A 21,058-nucleotide genomic window follows, 5' to 3' on the forward strand; every position below is an offset into this window, starting at 1 on the left:
CAACTTCTTAAAAGCCAATGAAGTTATATCATTATTAAACATATATGCACCAAGTGCATATATAGTTCCTAAATTCTTAGAGGAAAAAGCTGAATAAGACATGGCAAAACGTTAAGAATGGGGGTACTGAAATGCTGTCTCTCTAAGAATTAGTTAAATCAAACCACATAATAAACAAGAAGGAAGTTAAAAAGATTAATAAAATCATAGAAACTTAGACATAATTAAGTACTGGAGAAAACTGAATGGGGCTAGAAAAGAATATATATTTTTCTCTACAGTATTTGATTATTGGGGAAATTTTATATCTCTAAATACTTATTTGAGTAAAATAGAGAAAGAGAATATCATTGAATTGGATATGTAACAAAATTTAGAAAAAGAATACCAAATTAGAAATTCTTATAATCAAAGAAGACATTAATAAAATGAAACACAAAAAAATTGATCTAATGAATAAAATTAAGATTAATTTTATGGGGCAAAATAGGTAATACTTTGGTTAATGTGATTTTAAAAAAAGTTAAGAATATCAATTTATCAGTATCAAAAATGAAAAAGGTGAATGAAGAGGAAATTAAAGAGATAATTCAGAGATATTTTACCCAGCTGTTTGGATATTTACAAAAATGAAAACTTGCAAGATTATCATAAGAGGAAATTATATAACTAAATAATCCTATTTCAGAAAAAGATATTAAAGAAACCATCACTAAACTCCAAGAAAAAGTCTTGAGGTCCAAATGGATTTACAAGTGAATTCTCCCAAACATAAAATTCATTTTGATTCAACATAAACTATTTTTTAAAAAGGAGGAGTTCTATAAATTCATTTTGTGACACCAATATGTTACCGATACCCAAACCTAAGGAGCAGTCAACACTGATTAAAAAAAAAAAGTATAGATCAATCTGTCTAATGAACCAAAGCAAAAACATTAGATAAAATTTTATCAAAGATGTTACTGCGAGTTATTATTAGGATAATATACATGATCAAGTAGGACTTATACCAGGTTAGCAGAAATGGTTCAATATTAGGAAAACATACAACATATTACTATCAAAACCAATAGAAATATGATTATCTCAAATGATGCTGAAAAAGTCTTTGACAAAATTCAACATCCATTCTTAATTAAAAACATTAGAGCGTGTAGGAATAAATGGACTTTTCCTTAAAATAATAAGTAGAAGAGAGGACTTCCAGAGTGAAATCAAAAGGGCTGAATGTATCTAACATGCTCCCTGAGCTTTCCCCTACCAAAGATGAATGCAGCCTATACTCTGACATTCGCATTACAGATCCTACCAAGAAAAAGAGAATATTTAAAGAAATATTCAAGTGTAGACATCCTGGAGGATCTTCAGTGAAGGTCTGTCTCTTAGGGGGAAAAAGGAAAGTAAACTGAAGGAGGCAGGGAGTGGGGAAAGATGGCAGGAGGCTTTTAGCCACGTGTAATTCAGGTCCAGACAGATTAACAATAGCAAGCAACAGCTGGATAGCAAGTCACCAGGGACAACTCCAGCCCCAAACAAATCCTCTGAAAGCACTGGGGTAAAAAGACTGAGTTGGGAACAAACAACTGCTAAGTCAGAACCTGGACATAAAGGAGGTAAAAAAGCTCTGCAAAGGCAAGACCTGGACCGTATAGACAACATCTTGGCCAACAACAAGCAAGGGATCAGACCCCAGCCCCAGCAAAATAAAAACTTATATATATATATATATATATATACTGCCTACACTCCAAGAGCAGAACTAAAACATCAAAGATGAACAAAAAAGCTAAAAGAGCACTCACTATAGAAAACTACTTTACAGACAAAGATGACAGCAGTGGCATGTCTAAAGAAGAAAGCAGTGAAAAATCTCTCACAGAGGATATATCAAAACAGTCCATAAATTGGACTCAAATACCAAAGCTCATAAAAGACCTTAAAAATAATTTATAAACCAAAGAAGAGAGGAAGAAGAAAATGGAAAAAATAAATGAAAGACATGCAGGAAAATTATGAAAATTTGATCAAAGAAGTAAACTGCATTAAAAATAAAATAAAACCCTAAAAATTAGAGTTGAGCAAATAGAAACCAAAGAATCACCAAGACTTCAAGATTCCATCAAACATAATAAAAAGGCTGAAAAAATTGAAGAAAATATATAATATGTTTAAAAGAAAAGAAATGACCTGGAAAATAGATCCATGACAGAAAATCTATTAATCATCTGACTACAAGAAAACCTGGGCTAACAAAAGAACCTGGAAAACATCATACAGGAAATTAAGGGAAAACTGTCCAAATCTACTAGGACAAGATAACAATAAAACCATTGAAAGAATCCACAAAATTCCTCCAGAAAGACACCCCAGGATAAAAATTCGAAGGGCTGTAATAGCTAAATTGCAGAACATTCAAATAAAGGAGAGAATATTGGAAGCAGCAAAAAAGAAAACAATTCAAATATAAGGGAAATACAATCAGACTCACACAGAACCTATCAGCCTCACTACTGAAGAATCAGGAGAACTGGAATAGCACATTTCAGAAAGCAAAGGATCTGTGATTACAAGGTAAAATATCCTACCCTCCAAAATTCAGCATATACTGTCAGGGAAAAAGATGGATGTTCAGTGGAATAGAGGACTTCCAGAACTTACTGACACAAAGACCAGAACTGAACAGAGAATTCAATTGCCAAAAATACAATGCCAGAGTTCTATTAAAAAAAAAAAAGTAAATGGGCGGCGGCACTAGAGGGAGCTGCTGGCAGCTTCGGGCCCCAGTGCCCGGGCTGTGCTCGCTCTCCCACGGGCGGTGCTCCAGTCCCGCTCGCCCCGCTCGCCCCGGCCGCCCCGGCCGCGCCCGTCGCTCAGAGCAATGGAGGAGGACAGCAAGTGGGCCGCCAGCCAGCAGAGCCTGGAGCTGGACTACCAGGACACCTGCAGCATCGATGGAGACAATGAAGAGGAGATGGAGCACGCCCGCGGAAGTCCTGGAGGGGATTTAGAAGCCAAAAAGAAAAAGAAGAAACAGAAGAGAAAAAAAGGAGAAACCAAATTCTGGAGGCACAAAATCAGATTCAGCATCTGATTCCCAGGAGATTAAAATTCAACAGCCTTCCAAAAATCCAGCCATTCCAATGCAGAAACTGCAGAATATTCAAAGCACGATGGAAGTTCTCTCTGCATGTCAGGGCCCTGCCAAAAACATTGATGATGCTAACAGACGGAAATATCAGTTTTGGGATGTACAACCTGTACCCAAACTTCATGAAGTAGTTACATCTCATGGTGCAATTGAACCAGATAAGGACAATATTCGTCAAGAACCTTATTCTTTACCCCAGGGTTTCACGTGGGACACCTTAGACTTGAGTAATGCTGAAGTACTCAAGGAATTATATACATTGTTAAATGAAAATTATTGAGAAGATGATGACAACATGTTCAGGTTTGATTATTCCCCTGAGTTCCTCTTATGGGCTCTTCATCCTCCAGGCTGGCTGCCTCAGTGGCACTGTGGAGTTAGGGTTTCTTCAAACAAAAAACTACTGGGGTTCATAAGTGCCATCCCAGCTAACATTCGTGTTTATGACAGTGTGAAGAAGATGGTAGAAATAAATTTTATCTGTGTTCATAAGAAGTTGAGATCAAAACGGGTAGCACCAGTGCTGATTTGAGAAATAACTAGAAGAGTCAACTTGGAGGGGATTTTTCAAGCTGTTTATACAGCAGGAGTGGTACTTCCTAAGCCAGTGGTTACTTGAAGATAGTGGCATCGATCACTAAATCCCAGAAAATTGGTAGAAGTGAAATTTTCTCACTTCAGTAGAAATATGACTTTACATAGAACAATGAAGCTATACAGACTTCCTGATGTCACAAAGACTTCAGGTTTGAGACTGCTGGAGCCAAAAGATATCAAAGCTGTGCAAGAATTAATTAACAACTATCTGAAGCAGTTTCATCTTGCCCCTGTGATGAATGAAGAGGAAGTGGCCCATTGGTTTCTGCCTCAGGATCATATTATCAACACATTTATATTAGAGTGTTCAAATGGAGTGTTAACTGACTTCCTGAGCTTCTACACGTTACCTTCCACTGTCATGCACCACCCAATTCATAAAAGTCTAAAAGCTTCTTATTCCTTCTACAACATTCATACTGAGACTCCACTACTGGACCTAATGAATGATGCACTCATTATAGCTAAATTGAAAGGATTTGATGTGTTCAATGCAATAGATTTGATGGAAAATAAAACATTCCTAGAAAAACTCAAGTTTGATATAGGAGATGGTAATTGGCAATATTATTTGTACAACTGGCGGTGTCCAGGAACAGAATCTGAAAAGGTTGTTCTTGTTTTACAGTAGAAGGACATTTTCATTTCTAGAACTCTGCAGTCATCATTTGAGTTTATGTTCTACTTAACAAATCCCAGAACCACTGTTCCAAAGACTAAAAGCACAACTTAAGTGAAAAAAAAAAAAGTAAATGAAAAGGGGAAAGAAAAACCAAAACAAACCAAAAAATGTTGGTCATGATTGTCAAATTGTATACAACGCTAAAAGAGAAAATAAAGGACAGGACACTTCTGATTCTTTAGAATTTTACTTCTTTAAGGATAATTAGAGAGTAGAATATAATTGAGAATGTACCTAGAGAATAATTGGATCTTATCTTTCCATTGTAAAGTTCCATCACTATGTTTGAGGGAAAAAAAAAAACCCTGAAGAAAAGCAGGGGTGTTAACTTTAAACTTAAGCCTTAAACTTAGCCTTTAACTCATTTTAATCATATGGCACTTAGCACCTTGTCTACTGATGGCATCATAAACTGCAAGGACCTGAGTCAATTTCTCTGTAACTTACAATCATATTTAAAGTTATCAGGTGAGACCTCAAGTGCCTGCCAGTACTTAGAGATTTTTAAGATTCTTAGAGTTAATTAGATCAGGGTTTGACTTAACAGATGTTTCACTTAACAAGGTGTTAAGTACCATGGGTGAGCAGGGGAGTAGTTAAAATGTGAATAAAAAATTTGCCTGGGTGGAGGGGTACAAATAGTACAGGAAATGATATGGAATTACATGATACTTTGGCTCTTGAGGAGGATTGTGTGTACTTGAAAGATACTTGAAAAGGAGATAAGGTAAAAAGGTATTATAATTATAATTTGATGCAATTTGAGTCAATGCTGCTTATCAAGCAATTAAGTAAACAACCTGTGTTGATATCTTGATGACAACAGGATTTCATCAAGCAATTAAATAATCAAATTGTGATTGATGATACCTGATCAATAATATTAGAATGATTAATAACACCTAGGGAAAAGGCACACAGATTTATAATTTTAGAGGGAAAGAAGGCAGAATATGAATGCTCATGAAATACTATTCAATAGATTTAGTGCAGTGAGGGGAAAAGATACATTCCCTTGGGCGTAAAAATCTATCTTTATCTACAGGGAAGGAGGAGACTGGGAAAGGGAAAGATAAGAGAATAAGGAACTGATAAAAGGGAAAGAAAGGGTATAAGTGAAAATAAACTGAAAGGTAAATTTTTAAAAGAACAGTCAAAAGGGAAAGGGAATAAAATTTTGATGAGGAAGCATATGAGAAAAGGAAAGAGATAAATACAAAAGGAGAAAGATAGCAGGGAAGGTAATGCAAAACAAGTACTCTTAACTAAATGTAAATGGAATGAACTGTCTTATAAAATGGAAGTGGAAACCAGAATGGATTAAAAACCAAAATCCCACAATATGTTATTTATAAATAACACATTTGAAGCAGTAAGATAAATACAGGGTAAAGGTCAAAGGTTGGAACAAAATATATTATGCCTCAGCGGAAGTAAAAAAATCTGGGGTAGTGACTCTAATTTCAAACAAAGTAAAAGCAAAAATCAATCTCACTAAAAGGGATAATGAAGGAAATCATATGTTCTTAAATGGTTCCATTTGTAATGAAGCTATATCATTGCTAACCATGTATGCACCTATAGTAGTATAGATCCAGATTCCTAACTGGTAATTTGGTCATCTTCTTTCTTGGTAGTGCATGACAACTTTGCCAAAATTGATCATGTATTAAGGCACAAAAGCTTTTTAATCAAATGCAGAAGACAGAAATAATAAATATACACTTCTCAGACCATAAGTAATAAAAATTACATGTAATAAAGGGTCAAAGAAAGATAAATCAAGAACTAATTGGAAATTAAATAACTTTATCTTAAATAAGGGTAGATAAAACAGCAAATATAGAAATAATCAATAATTATATCCAAGAAAATGATAATAATAAAACATCATACCAAAATGTATGGGATGCTACCAAGACAGTTTTAAGGGGAAACTTTATATTTCTAAAATCTTATATGAACAAAACAGAGAAAGAGAAGACCAATGAATTAGTTATGCAACTAAAACAAATTAGAAAAATAACAAAACATCCCCAATTATGTCAAATTAGAAATTCTGAAAACCAAAGGAGAGAAAAAATAAAATTGAAAATAAAAAATACATGGATTTCAGAAATAAAACTGAGTTGATTTTATTAAATAGCCAATAAAATAGACAGACTTTGGTTAATCTGATTTAAAAAAAAATAAAGAAGATAACCAAATTACCACTATCAAAAATGAAAAGAGTGAACTAACCACCAATAAAGAGGAAATTAAAGAGATAATTCACAGCTACTTCAAAAAAATGCCAATAAATTGGATAATGTCAGTGAAACAAAGGAATATTTGCAAAAATAGGAACTGCCCAAAATAACAGAAGCAGAAACAAATTACTTAAATAACTCCATTTCAGAAAAAGAAACTGAAGGAACCATCAATAAACTCCCTAAGAAAAAGACTCCAGATCCAGATACATTACAAGTGAATTCTACAAAACATTTAAGGAACAATTAATTCCTGTTCTACATAAACTATTTAAAATAATAGGAGAGAAAGAAATTCTACCAAACTCCTTTTATTACACCACCATGGTGCTGATACATAAACTAAAACAGACAAAAAACACTATAGACCAATCTCCCTAATGAATATTGATGTAATAATATTAAATAAAATTTTAACAATGAGACTACAACAAGTTATTACCAGGATAATAAGCCATGATCAGGCTGGATTTATATGAAGCAGGGATGGTTCAACATTAGGAAAACACTCAACATAATTAAACAAATCATTAGCAAAACTAATAGAAATCATATGATATCTCAATAGATACTGGAAAAGCCTGTGATAAAATATAAGATCCATTTTTTAAAAAAACACTAGAAAGTTTAAAAATAAATGGAGCTTTCCTAAAATTAATAAATAGTATCTATGTAAAAACCATCAACAAATATTATATTTAATGGGCATAAACTAGGAGCACCATTAGTTTATTACTATTCAATTGGTAATGCTAGCAGTGGCAATAAGAAAAGAGAAAGAAATTGAAGGAAGTATAAGTGGCACTAAGGAAACAAAACTTTTACTCTTTGCAGATAATGTGATGGTGTACCTAGAGAACCCAAGAGAATCATCTAAAAACTCCTTGAAACAACCATCAAATTCAGCAATGTAGCATGATATAAAATAAATCCACATAAATCATCAGCATTTCTATATATAAACTATAAAGTCCCAGAGTCATAGATAGAAAGAGAAATTACATTTAAAACAACTATAGGGCGGAGCCAAGATGGCAAAAAGAGAGCAATGTCTCTTAGAAGCTCTCTCATAAAATTTATAAGCTAAGGACTCTAACTAAACTTTCCAGAGACAGAATCCACAGAGGGTTCCCAGTGCGGCAGTTTGCCTACTCAAGGTAACCTGGAAAAGAGCAGAAAGGCTCTGCTACCCCGGGCTGGACAGGGTCCCGCCAGAGTGAAATAACTTCAGCCTCCAGGAGGCAGCCCCAGGGCACTGGGAGCCGCAGCTCACAGCAGCAGGGGAGTCTCCTGAGCAACACCCCAGGGAGCACCAAGCACAAAGTGGGGTAACAGCGGGGAACCTCTGCCAGAGCAGGCATGTGAAACCCAGCCTTCAGGGCAAAGTGGTCTTTCTGCATCCCAGATCCAGTCACAGAAGCAGGCGGAGAGTGTAAGCAGGAGCCCCCAGGCCATGAGCCCATTGAACCCTTGGAGGGGAGTAAAGAGAGAGACTGCCCAGCTGTGTCCTCTGCCCCTGGAACAGGACTCTGGGGTTCTGAGCACATTCAGATCCTGATTGCAGTCTAGGCCCCCCCAATAGAACAACAGGGGCCCCCTTCACCTCAGCCTCATGGCACAGGGGGGCATAATATTGTCATTCACAAACCAGGAGGGAGGACAGAGCCTCACACACTGAGATCCTTGTGGGAGTATCCCAAAAGCTCAGGAAGCACCCCAAAACCAGGCTCAGGCTGGGAAAATGAGGAAGCAGAGAAAAAAGAGGAACACTATTGAGAAATAATTTGCATATGAGCCCAAGAAGGATCAAAACACTCAGTCTGAAGATGAGGAAGCACAAGCTCCTGCATCTAAAGACTCCAAGAAAAACAGAAATTGGGCTCAGGGTATGACAGAGCTCAAAAGAGACTTTGAAAATCAAATGGGGGTGTTAGAAGAAAAACTGGGAAAAGAAAGGAGAGAAATACATGAAAATGAAGTCAGCAGCCTAGTCAAGGAAATCCAAAAAATGATGAAGAAAATAGCATGCTAAAAACCAGCTTAGGTCAAATGGATAAAACAGTTCAAAAAGTCATGGAGGAGAAGAATGCTTTAAAAAGCAAAATTGGCCAGATGGAAAAAGAGATAAGAAAACTCTCTGAGGACAACAAATCCTTCAGACAAATAATGGAACTCAGGGAGATTGATGAATTTGCCAGAAACCAGGATTCATTACTTCAAAACCAAAAAAAATGAAAAATTAGAAGAAAATATGAAACATCTCATTGAAAAAACAACTGATATGGAAAACAAACTTAGGAAAGATAATTTAAAAATTATTGGAATAACTGAAAGTCATGATCAGGAAAAGAGCCTTGACATCATTTTCAAAGAATTACTACAGGAAAATTGCCCTGATATTCTAGAAGCATAGGGCAAAACAGAAATGGAGAGGATCCACCGATCCCCCCAAGAAAGAGATCCCAAAAAACCAACCGAACCACTAGGAATATTATAGCCAAGTTCCAGAACTCCCAAGTCAAAGAGAAAATATTACAAGCAGCCAGAGGGACACAGTTCAAATATTGTGGAGCTGCAGTCAGGATCGCACAGGACTTAGCAACATCTAAACTGGAAGCTCATAGGGCTTGCAATATAATATACTGGAAGGTAAAAGAGCTTAGAATGCAGCCAAGAATCAACTACCCATCAAAAATGAATGTCCTCTTCCAGGTAAAAAGATGGACTTTCAATGAACCAGGGGAATTTCAAATGTTCCTGTTGGAATGGCCAGAGCTGAACAGAAGGTTTGATCATCAGCTATAGGACTCAGGTGCAGCATGGAGATTGGAGAAGGAGAAAATATGAGGGACTTGATGATGATGAACTGCATATGTTCCTGCATAGAAAAATGACACTGATAATACTCATATGAACCTTCTCAGTTAATAGAACAGGTAGAGGGAACTTTTATGTCTAAACCCTGTAACCATTTGGATCTTATCTTGGCAAATAAACTCCCAGGTATTTTATATTGTCTGAGGTTACTTTGAATGGTTTTTCTCTTTCTAACTCTTCCTGCTATATCTTGCTAGACATATATAGAAAAGTTGAGGATTTATGAGGGTTTATTTTATAACATGCAACTTTGCTAAAAATGCTAATTGTTTCCAGTAGTTTTTTGGATGATTTCTTGGGATTTTCTAGGTAGACCATCATGTCATCTGCAAACAGTGAGTTTTGTTTCTTATAGTTGAAGCACAGGAGAAAGCTGAATTTGAAGATAAAATATGGTGTAAAAAATGGAGTCAATAGAAAAACAGAAAAATGTGATGGGAGAAAGAAAAAGGCCAAGATATCTCATATAATAAGCTTTTTCTTTATTACAATTGGCTATCGCAATGATATGGAAGCGGGGGAAGGCAAGGGGAATGAGGAAATCTTTGCTGTCATCAGAGGTGGCTAGGAGAGGAAACAGCATATATACTCAATGGGGTGTAGACATCTGGAGTAAGAAGAAAAAGAGGGGGATGGGGGAAGGGGAGGATGTGAGTGATGGAGGAGAGGATGGATGATGAGGTAGAGAGTGGTCAGATATGACACATTTTCCTTTTTACTTCTAGCAAGGGGCTGGGATTGGATGGCCTGTCATGGACCATAGGGCCAGGTGGATGCTTGGCCTAAGGGGTAGTAGGGGGTCTCAGGGCCTCTTGGCCCCAGAGACAGGGATTTGTCTTCTGCACCACTCAGCTACCCTGCAGCAGAATCAGAGTGAAATGAGAGAGAAAATATAGTACATGGTAGTGGAGAAATAGGAAAGGAGGGATTTGAGATCAACAATGGCAATGGTGGAAAAATATGGAAGTAACTTTTGCGATGGACTTACCATAAAGAATGTTATCCATTTGTTAATTGGTGAATGTTTTTTTTAAAAAAAATATATCTCAGTTCTCTATAGATATTATAGAAATGAGTCCTTTGTCAGAGTCATTAGCTGTAAAGATTGTTTCCCAATGTACTACAATTCTTTTGTGCAAAAGCTTTTTAATTTAATGTTATCAAAATCATCTAGTTTGTTTTTGGTGATGTTCTCCGTCTCTTCCATAGTCATAAACCTATCCCCCTTTACATAGATCTGACAGTTAAACTAGTCCTTGATCTTCTATTTTGCTCATAGTATTGTTTTTTATGTCTAAACCCTGTAATCATTTGGATCTTACCTTGGTAAATGGTATTAGGTTTTGGTCTAGCCTAAGTTTCTTCCATACTAACTTCCAATTTTCCCAGAAGTTTTTATCAAAGGAAGAGTTTTTGTCCCAATAGCTGGACACTTCGGGTTTATCAAACAACAGATTACTATAATCATCTCCTGCTTTTTCACCTAGCCTATTTCACTCGTCCACCCCTCTATTTCTTAGCCAATACCAAACAGTTTTGATGACTGATGCTTTATAGTATAATTTTAGATCAGGTAGGGCTAAGCCCCCTTCTTTTGCACATTTTTGCATTAAATTCCTGGAAATTCTTGACTTTTAATTTCTCCATATAATTTTACTTACAACTTTTTCTAACTAATTAAAGTGATTTTTTGGAATTTTGCCTCTTTAGGGCACTAAACAGGTAGTTTAGTTTATAATTGTTTTCAAAAAGTTCCTGAGTCTGTCTTGGCAAATAGACTTGCAGGTATTTTATATTGTCTGAAGTTACTTTGAATGGGATTTCTCTTTCTAACTCTTCCTGTTATATCTTGCTAGACATATATAGAAAAGTTGAGGATTTATGAGGGTTTATTTTATAACCTGCAACTTTGCTAAAAATGCTAATTGTTTCCAGTAGTTTTTTGGATGATTTCTTGGGATTCTCTAGGTAGAACATCATGTCATCTGCAAAGAGTGAGAGTTTTGTCTCTTTCTTCCCATTTCTAATTCCTTCAATTTCTTTTTCTTCTCCAATTGTTGAAGCTAACATTTCTAATACGATATTGAATAGTAGTTGTGATAATGGGCACCCTTGTTTCTCCCCTGGTCTTATTGGGAATGCCTCTCCCCTCTCCTTATTGAATATAATGCTTGTTGATGGTTTCAAATAGATACTGCTAATTATTCTAAGGAACAGTCCATTTATTCCTACACTCTCAAGTGTTTTTAGTATGAATGGAAGCTGTATTTTGTCAAAAGCTTTTCAGTATCTCCTGATATGGTCGTATAATTTCTGATAGGTTTCTTGTTGATATAATTGAGTATACCAACAGTTTTCTTAATATGGAACCAACCCTGCATTCCTGGGATGAATCCGATTTGATCATAATGTATTATCCCAGTGATAACTTGTAATCATTTTGCTAAGATTATATTTATGATTTTTGCATATATATTCATTAGGGTAATAGGTATATAATTTTCTTTCCCTGTTTTAACTCTTCCTGGTTTGGGTATCAGCACCATATTGATTTCTTAGAAAGAGTTAGGCAGAGTTCCACCTTTCCCTATTTTTCCAAAGAGCTTATATAGAATTGGAACCAATTGTTCCTTAAAGGTATGGAATAATTCACTTATGAATCCATCAGGCCTTGGAGATTTTTTCCTAGGGAGTTCAATGATGGCTTGTTGAACTTTTTTTTTTTTCCGGAGATAGCGTTGTTTAGCTATTTAATCTCCTGTTCATTTAACCTAGGCAACTTATATTTTTGTAAATATTTTCCCATTTTGGGGAGGCTAGTTGGTGCAGTGGATAGAATACTGGCCCTGGAGTCAGGAGTACCTGAGTTCAAATCTGGCCTCAGGCATTTAATAATTACCTAGCTGTGTGACCTTGGGCAATCCACTTAACCACATTTGCCTTGCAGAAACCTAAAAAAACATTTTTTTCCCATTTCATTTAGATTATCAAATTAATTGGCATGGAGCTGGGAAAAATAATTTTAAAATTATTAGTTTAATTTCCTCCTCATTGGGGGTGAGTTCACCTTTTTCATTTACTATAAAAGCAATTTGATTTTCTTATTTCTTTTTTTTAATCAAATTGACCAGAGGTTTATCAATTTTATTGTTTTTTTTTCATAAGACCAAATTTGGTTTTATTTGTTAATTCAACAGTTTTTTTTTTTACTTTTGAATTTATTAATTTATCTATTAAATTTTAGATTTTGTAATTTGTTATTTAATTAGGTATTTTTAATTTTTTCTTTCTCTTTTTTTTAGTTGCATGTTTAGTTCATTGATTTCCTCTTTCTCTAATTTATTCATGTAAGCATTTAAAGATATAATATATTCACTGAGAGATGCTTTGAGTGAATCCCATAGGTTTTGGTATGTTGTTTCATGGTTGTCATTATCCAGGATAAAATGGTTAATTCTTTCTATAATTTGTTGTTTGGTCCACTCATTTTTTAAAATGAGGTTATTCTAAATTTTCCAATTGGTTCTGGGTCTACATCTCCTTGGCCCAATATTGCATATAAATTTTATTGCATTGTGATCTGAGGAAGATGTATTCCCTATTCCAGCCTTTCTGCAGTTGATCATGTACAGGGTTGATCCTAGTACATGGTCAGTTTTTGTATTAGTTCCATGTACTGCAGAGAAAAAGGTATATTCCCTTCTATCCCATTCAATTTCCACCAAAAGACTACCATATCTAGTTTTTCTAATCATCTATTTACCTCCTTAAGTTATTTCTTGTTTATTTTATGATTCGATTTATGTAGATCTGAGAGTGGGAGATTGAGGTCTCCCAGTAGTAGAGTTTTGGAGTCTATGTCTTCCTGTAAGTATTGAAATAACTTTATTGTCTGTGGTACCTTGCAGGAGGATAAAATTTATTCCCTTATCTCTTTTAACACTATGTATTTTTGCAGCTGCTTTGTCTGAGATAATGATTGCTACCCATGCTTTTTTCACTTCAGCTGAAGCAAAATATATTTTGCTTCAAACTTGTACCTTTACTCTATATGTATCATTCTGCTTCAAATGAGTTTCTTGTAAGCAGCACATTGTAGGATTCTGTTTTGTAATCTACTCTGCTATTTGCTTACATTTTATGGAGGAGTTCAGGCAATTCATATTTAAAGTTATGATTATTAATTCTTTATTGCCCTCCATGTTATTTTCCCTCTGTTTGTATTTTCCCCCTTTCCCCCTTATCAGTATTCCCCAGTATTTTGTTTCTGAATACCACCCCCTTTAGTGTGTTTTCCCTTCTATATTACCCCCTCCCCTTTCTTTCCTCTTTCCTATTTTCCCCTTTTCCCTTCCCTTCCTTTTGTTAGTTCCCCATTTGTTCCACTTCCCCTCCCTTTTTCTGTCCCCCCTCCCCTTTTCCCCTTTGAATCCTTGAAAGATTAGGTGTTTTTTTAAGTTGACTAAGTATGTGTAAGTTGACTTTAAGCCAAGTCTGATGAGAAGAAGATTCAGGTTTTTCTCATTTCCTCCCTTTTTCCCCTCTATTAGCATGGGTATTTTCTACCTCTAATTGTAACAAAATTTACCCCATTCAATCCCCTCTCTCCTCCAATCTCCTTCCTGTCCCCCTTTTAAAGGCGGTAGTATTTTTTAGATTATTCTATCTGTGTCATAGAAAATTCTCAGTATCCATGACTTCTATGTACATTATATATAATAGAGTTAAAATTCTTGAGAGCTATTAAAGTCTTTCTCTCAAGTGGGGTTAAAGACAGCTACATCCCACTGGATAGCAGTCTCATGTATAGGTCATGAATGTCCATCACTTCTGGCCAGGTGTATTCTCTCTGTTAGAGTTACAATTCTCAAGATTTATGAGAATCTTTCTCCTCATGCTGGGATATAATCATTTCAACTTATTGGATAGCAATTTCTTTCTATTACTGCCACCCCGCCTTTAATTTTTTACCTTTTCTTGTGTCTCTTGAACCTCCTGTTTGATGTCCAAATTTTCTATTTAGCTCTGGTGTTTTAATAAGGAATTTTTGGAATTTTTCCATTTCACTTAGTGTCCATCTTTTTCCCTGGAAGTGAAGGCTCAGCTTTGCAGGATAGTGGATTCTTGGCTGCATTCCAAGCTCCCATGCTCATTGAAATATCTCATTCCAGGCCCTTTGATCCCTTAATGTTGATGAAGCCAGGTCCTGTATAATCCTTACTGTACCTCCTTGATATTTAAATTGTTTCTTTCTGGCTACTTGCAGGATTTTCTCTTTTGCCTGATAGTTTTGGAATTTGTCCACAACGTTCCTTGGTGTTTTCATTTTAGGATATTGTTCTGGATGAGATCAATGTATTCTTTCAATAATTACTTTGCCCTCTGGTTCTATGATATCAGGGTGGTTTTCCATCACTAGATCCTGTAATATTAGGTCCAGGCTTTTTTTCTCTTCAATGTTTTCAGGAAGTCCAATAATTCTCAGGTTGCTCCTCCTCAAGCTATTCTCAAGGTCAGTGGTTTTGCTGATGAGGTATTTTACATTTTCTTCCATTTTTTCTGTTTTTTGATTTTGTTTAACAGGATCTTTCTGTCTCATGAAGTCATTAGTTTCTGCGGACTCCATTCTTTTTTTTAGGGATGAGTTTCCTTCATTAACCTTTGGCAACTCCTTTTCTACTTGGTCAATTCTACTTTTTAAAGAGCTTTCCATTTTACTAATTGAAGATCTGAGAGATTTTTACTCATTTTTTATTTGTCTAATTGTATTTTGAAAGGATTTGTGTTCTTTTTGCCAGGCATTAATTGTCTCTCCCAAATTTTCCAGTTGATTTTTAAACTCCTTCCTTATTTCTTCAAGGAAATCTTTCTGTGCTGAAGACTGATCATATTCTCCTCAGAAGTTCTATGTCTCTCTGAGTTAGGGTCTTTTCCTTCCATGAATTTATTCTATGGATACACCTTTCCACTGACCCTCCTTCATTTTGCTAAGACCTTGATTTTGGGAGGGGCTGGTTCACAGGGGTTTGGGATCACTGGACGCTTTACTCAATGATTGCAATTTCTCTGCCTGGCCAGTGGGAAGTGCTGGTTGCTTACTCTGGAGTATCTGTGACCTTGACTGAGGTTTTCTCCCTTAGCTTGAAGGGAGGGATTGAAGCTATTGGATACTTTTGCCTTCAATCAGTGGTGGGCTTGCTTTACCCTGGCATGAGGTCATCCCTGTCCCTATTGTCAGCTGGGCTGGTAATTCTGCTCACATACCTGTGCCTGAGGCAGATGTATCTTGTGATTGTGTGTGTGTGTGTGTGCTTGGAAGAGACCTCAGCCCCAATGGAGGCATGGAATCAGAGTTCCTCAGACCCGAGGATCCCAGGGATGGTGTCCACAGCTCTCCTGCACCAGAACTCTCTCCCCAGCACTGTTGGCAAGCTCAAGAGGGTCAGCGTCAACACCAGTGCCTCTGCTCCCTAGTTGACTCAAGCCCCCACCATCTAGCCCCACCTGCTGATCCACCAGGTCTGTCTCTTGGGCCCTCAAACTCCCCAGCTCCAATTCAGCTGCTAATCTGGCAGATTTGGAGCTAATCTGCCCTCTGCGCTCAGATTCACCCACCTGATATTCACCCAATGCTGTTGGGGGAGACAAATTCTGAGGTAGATGTTCTTTCTCCTGGCTTTTCTTTCTGGGTTTTGTGAGTAGTATTTCTGTTAAGATGGTTGTTTCATATGATAGATTGGGAAAGATCAGGAGACTTTAGCTGTACCTGTCTTCTCTCTGCCATCTTGGCCAGAGCCTGTTGGGGTTCTGATTAAGCTCTCATTTCTAAAATATAGAGAATTGGATGAAATTTATAAAGCAGGGGCGTGGCACCAAGATGGTAGTGTGAAGGCAGCATTTTCTGACAACTTTGACCCTGCAACCACAAATAAACAAAGGATGGCTCTAGCCAAAATTTAGAGGGGCAAAGCAAAAGGCAAATGAGGAGAAAAATGCCCTAAAAATCAGAATTGGCCAACTTGAAAAGGAGATAAAAAAGCTCTCTTAAAAAATAACTCCTTCAAATGAAAAATGGAACTAAAGGAAGCTTATGACTGCTCTGATGACTGAGCAGAAGGAAATAAAACTCTGCCTTAAAAAGGCCAAAAATTAGAATAAAATATGAAATATCTCATTGGAAATACAACCAACCTCGAAAACAGATTCAGAAGAAATAATTTAGTAATTATTGGGCTATCTGAAAGCCATGACCAGGAGAAGAGCCTAGACTTCATTTTTCAAGAAATAATATAGCATAATTGTCCTCAGATCCTAGAAGCTGAGAGTAAATTAGAAATCGAGAGAATTCACCAGTCACCTCCTGAAAGAGATCCCAAAAGAAAAACATCCAGGAATATTATAGCCCCATTCTAAAACTCTCAAATCAAAGAGAAATTTCTAAAAGCTTCCAAAAACAAACAATACAACTACCTAGGATACATAGTCAGGCTTATACAGGATCTTCTAGCATCTTCATTAAGGGTTCATAGGAATTGGAATGTGATACTCCAGAAGGTAAAAGATGTTGATTTACAACTGATAATCAACTGCCCAAAAAAATTGAGCATCCTCTTTCAGGGGAAAAGATGAACTTTCAATGAAACAGGGTCTTTCAAACTTTCCTATTGAAACAACCAGAGCTGAACAGAAAGTTTGATCTCCAAGTCCAGGACTCTAGTGAACCATAGAGGGGGTGGAAGAGAAGGACTCACTAGGAGGAACTTAATGATATTGAACTGTTTGTATTCCTGCATGGGAAGAAGATATTGATAACTCATATGAATTTTCTCATTTATAAGAGCTGTTAGAAGGAGTATATATATATATATATATATATATATATATATGACATAGGAAGGAGCAGAATATAATGGTATAATATAGTAAAAAGTTGGAGTTAATGGGTGATAAAGGAAAGTACTGAGAGGAAGGAAAATGTGGTGATGAAGAAGAAGCTAAGAAATTTCACTTAAGAGTCAAGAAAAAGCTTTATCAATGGAGTGGAGGGAGAGGAAGGCAAAGTGCACCTTCATTCTCAATCTGAAATGGATCAGTGAGGAGATGACATAAACACTTAATAGGGTGAGGAAATCTATCTTGCCCTAGAGAAGGATAGGAGGAAAGGGATGGGATGAGGGGAATGTGTGGAGTGAAATTGGGGAATAGGTGATAGAAGAGAGAGGATGATGGAGGGAGAAGGCACTCAGATTCAACATGCTATTGGACAGGGCCAGGATGAAAGGGGAGAGAGAGAGAGAGAGAGAGAGAGAGAGAGAGAGAGAGAGAGAGAGAGAGAGAGAGAGAGAGAGAATAGAATAAATGAGAGTGGGGAGAAATAGAGTGGAGGTACTACTAGTAATAGCAACTGTGGGAAACCTATTGAAGCAACTTCTCTGGTGGACTTACAATAAAGAAAGCAACTCACCCCAGAGACAGAACCATTGAAATCTGAACAATGACTGAAGTAGAATTTTCTCTCTATTACTACTTATCTAAAAGAAGACATGTATGATGGAACTCCAAAGAAGTGTCAGAAGAATTACATAAATTGATGCTGAGTGAAGGGAACAGAACCAAGACAACATTGCACACATTAAAAACAACCTTGTGAATGGATCAAATATGAGGGATGTTGCTTCTCTCAGCTGTTAAGTCAGAGAGAGAGGACAACCCTGGGAGACCTGCTATGGATAGCACCATCCATATGTAGATGAAAAAATGACAAAGCAAAAAATCATCAGATTTTAATGAATACTATGTTCACTTTTAAAAGGTTTTTTTAAGTGTTTTTCTTCCTATCAAATTGTTTTCTTTCTTTTCCTAACTAGTTCTAATTCCTCATGCACACGATGATTAATATGCAAGCATATTAAACACAGACATGAACATACAATACTCACCAGACTATTCACCACAGAGGGGATTAGGATGTGATGAGAGGGTGGAAGAAAATTGTGTAACTTATAACTATGCAAGTGGATGAATGTTGAAAAACTTCCATGACTTGCAATTGGGAAAGCAAAATAAAATAGCAATCAAAAAATTTCAAATAATTTTGAAATTGATTCTCATATCATCCACAAAGTGTGATTTTACTCAGCACTTATTCTAATTTTAACTCCTTTATTCTATTATTATTAAAGCAATCTTTTATACTTTAATACTGAATATTAGTAATGAAAACTGCTACACTTGATTGTATTGAGGTTTATAAGATGGCTTTAAATAAATATTGCTTCTTATTTTTAGAGGCATCATTTATTCCATTTTTCTCTCAGATTTTAATTAGAAATGGATGCTGTATTTTGCCCGACACACTTTCTGCATGGAGATAATTATGATTTCTATTTCTTTTGTTATTGATATAGTCAATTATGGTGAAAGTATTGAATCAGCCATACATCCCTGATAAAAATCCTACCATTATAATCTATGATAAAGTGTTAATATTTATTTAATTTTTGCAACAATATTTATTAGAGAAATTGTTCTATAATTTTCTTTCTTTGCTTTGGCTCTTCTTGCTTTGGGTATTATCAAATGTATATCTTAAAAGGAATTTGTTTGGACTCCACCTATTATTCATTTAATGTTTGGTAAAATTTGGTTGTGAATCCAACTCATCTTGAGCATTTTTTCTTACAAAATTTACTAATGACTTCTTTAAAGTTATTTTCTTATAACTTGTTTATTTAAGTATTTTATTTCTTCTGTTAATCTGAGAAAATTGTATTTTCGCAGATATTAATCCATTTCAATTAAATTGTCAAATTTATTCATATATAAGTTGGGAAAAGTGCATCTAACAATGTCTGAATTGTCTCTTCAGAGTTGGTTAATTCATCCATTTCATTTTAAATGCTTTTAATTTGTTTTTCTTCTTTCCAATTTTGCATCAAATTAATCAATGGTTTATCCATTTTATTTTATTTTTTCTTGAAATCAGTATCTAGTTTAATTAATAAATTTATTGGTTTGTTTATATTGTTAGTTTCATTAATCCCTTTCATTTTTCATGATTTCAAATTTGGATCTAACTGGGGATTTTTAATTTGTTCTTTTTTTGTTTTTGTATGTCCTATACATTAATTTCTTTCTTCTGTTTTATTGATATAAGTAACTGGAGTTAGAAAACTTTTAAGTATTATTTTGCCTCTATCCAAATGGAATATTTATTTCATTATGATGTGGGGAGGATGCATTTACTGTTTTTCATTTTCTTCATTTTTTGATTGGGTTTTTAATGTCACAATTCTTAGCCAAATTTTTTGCAAATTTTCTCTGTTGAGAAAAAAGTATATATTCCTTTCTATTTCCATTTGCTTCTCTCCAGAGTCAACATAATTAACTTTTCCAAAAGTTCATTTACTTCCTTAATGTCTTTTTCTTCTTCTTCTTCTTCTTCTTCTTCTTCTTCTTCTTCTTCTTCTTCTTCTTTGGTTAGATTCCTCTAATTACAAGAGGGGGAAATGGAGGTCCCTCATTTGCATAATATTGTTATCTATTTCTTATAGTTATTCATTTAATGCATTCAAAAATCTAGATGTTATATACCACTTGGTATATATATTTTTATGTTTAGTATTTATTTGATTTCATTGCATATTATATCTTTTGGAAGATATAATTTCCCTCATTTCTTTTAAATAAATTTATTTTTGCTTTTGCTATGTCTAAATATGATTGCTACCCCTAATTCCTTTGTTTCAGCTGAAACATAACCTTTCCTGCTCCAGCCCTCTAAATTTTTCTATATAGTGTAGGTTTCTCCTTTTTAATCGAATCTATTATCTCATTCCATTTTATAGGTAAATTCATGCCATTCACATTTAGTTTTGATATCTGTGTATTTACCTACATGATAAGTTCCCTTTTTTATCTTCCTTTCTCTATACTCTCACCTCTTTTCACAATAATTTTATTACCATACACACAGCCTTCCTTAATATATCCTCCCTTGCATTGGGACCCTTCCTCTTCTCTTATCCACATCCCTTTTTACTTTATTCTAAGAAAGATTTCTATATCCAACTGAGTGCATATGTTATTCACCCTTTGAAGCAATTTTGATGGGAGCAAGATTTAAGTTTTGCCAGTCAACCTGCTCCCGTCTTCCTCTTCATTATAATAGTTCTTTCATGTCTCTTTCATGTTGGATAATTTGTCCCATTCAATTTCTCTTCTCATTCATCAATACAATTCTCTTTAATACCTCTACATTTTGTGAGATCAAACTTACCTTATATCCACACCTATTTTTACAGATATACCCCTTCTAATTGCTCTTATATAGATATAAGAGTTTTAGAGTTATAAATAATTTCCTGCCACATAGGAATATTTAACTTCATTCAATTTGTTGTGCTTTCTCTTTCTTCTTTTGTTTTACCTTTTTATATTTTCCTTGAGTCTTATATCTGGAGATCAAATTTTTTTTATTCAGCTCTGAATTATTAATTAAAA

At 35.4% G+C, this 21,058-nt stretch overlaps 1 pseudogene; it reads left to right on the top strand.

Annotated features, from left to right (window-relative positions):
• Positions 1-2,881: 2,881 nt before the first annotated feature.
• Positions 2,882-4,379, top strand: LOC141492019 (glycylpeptide N-tetradecanoyltransferase 2 pseudogene; annotated as a pseudogene).
• The last annotated feature ends 16,679 nt before the right edge of the window (positions 4,380-21,058 follow it).

The sequence above is a fragment of the Macrotis lagotis genome, chromosome 6 (assembly GCF_037893015.1).
Source record: "Macrotis lagotis isolate mMagLag1 chromosome 6, bilby.v1.9.chrom.fasta, whole genome shotgun sequence".
NCBI classification, from domain to species: Eukaryota; Metazoa; Chordata; class Mammalia; order Peramelemorphia; family Peramelidae; genus Macrotis; species Macrotis lagotis.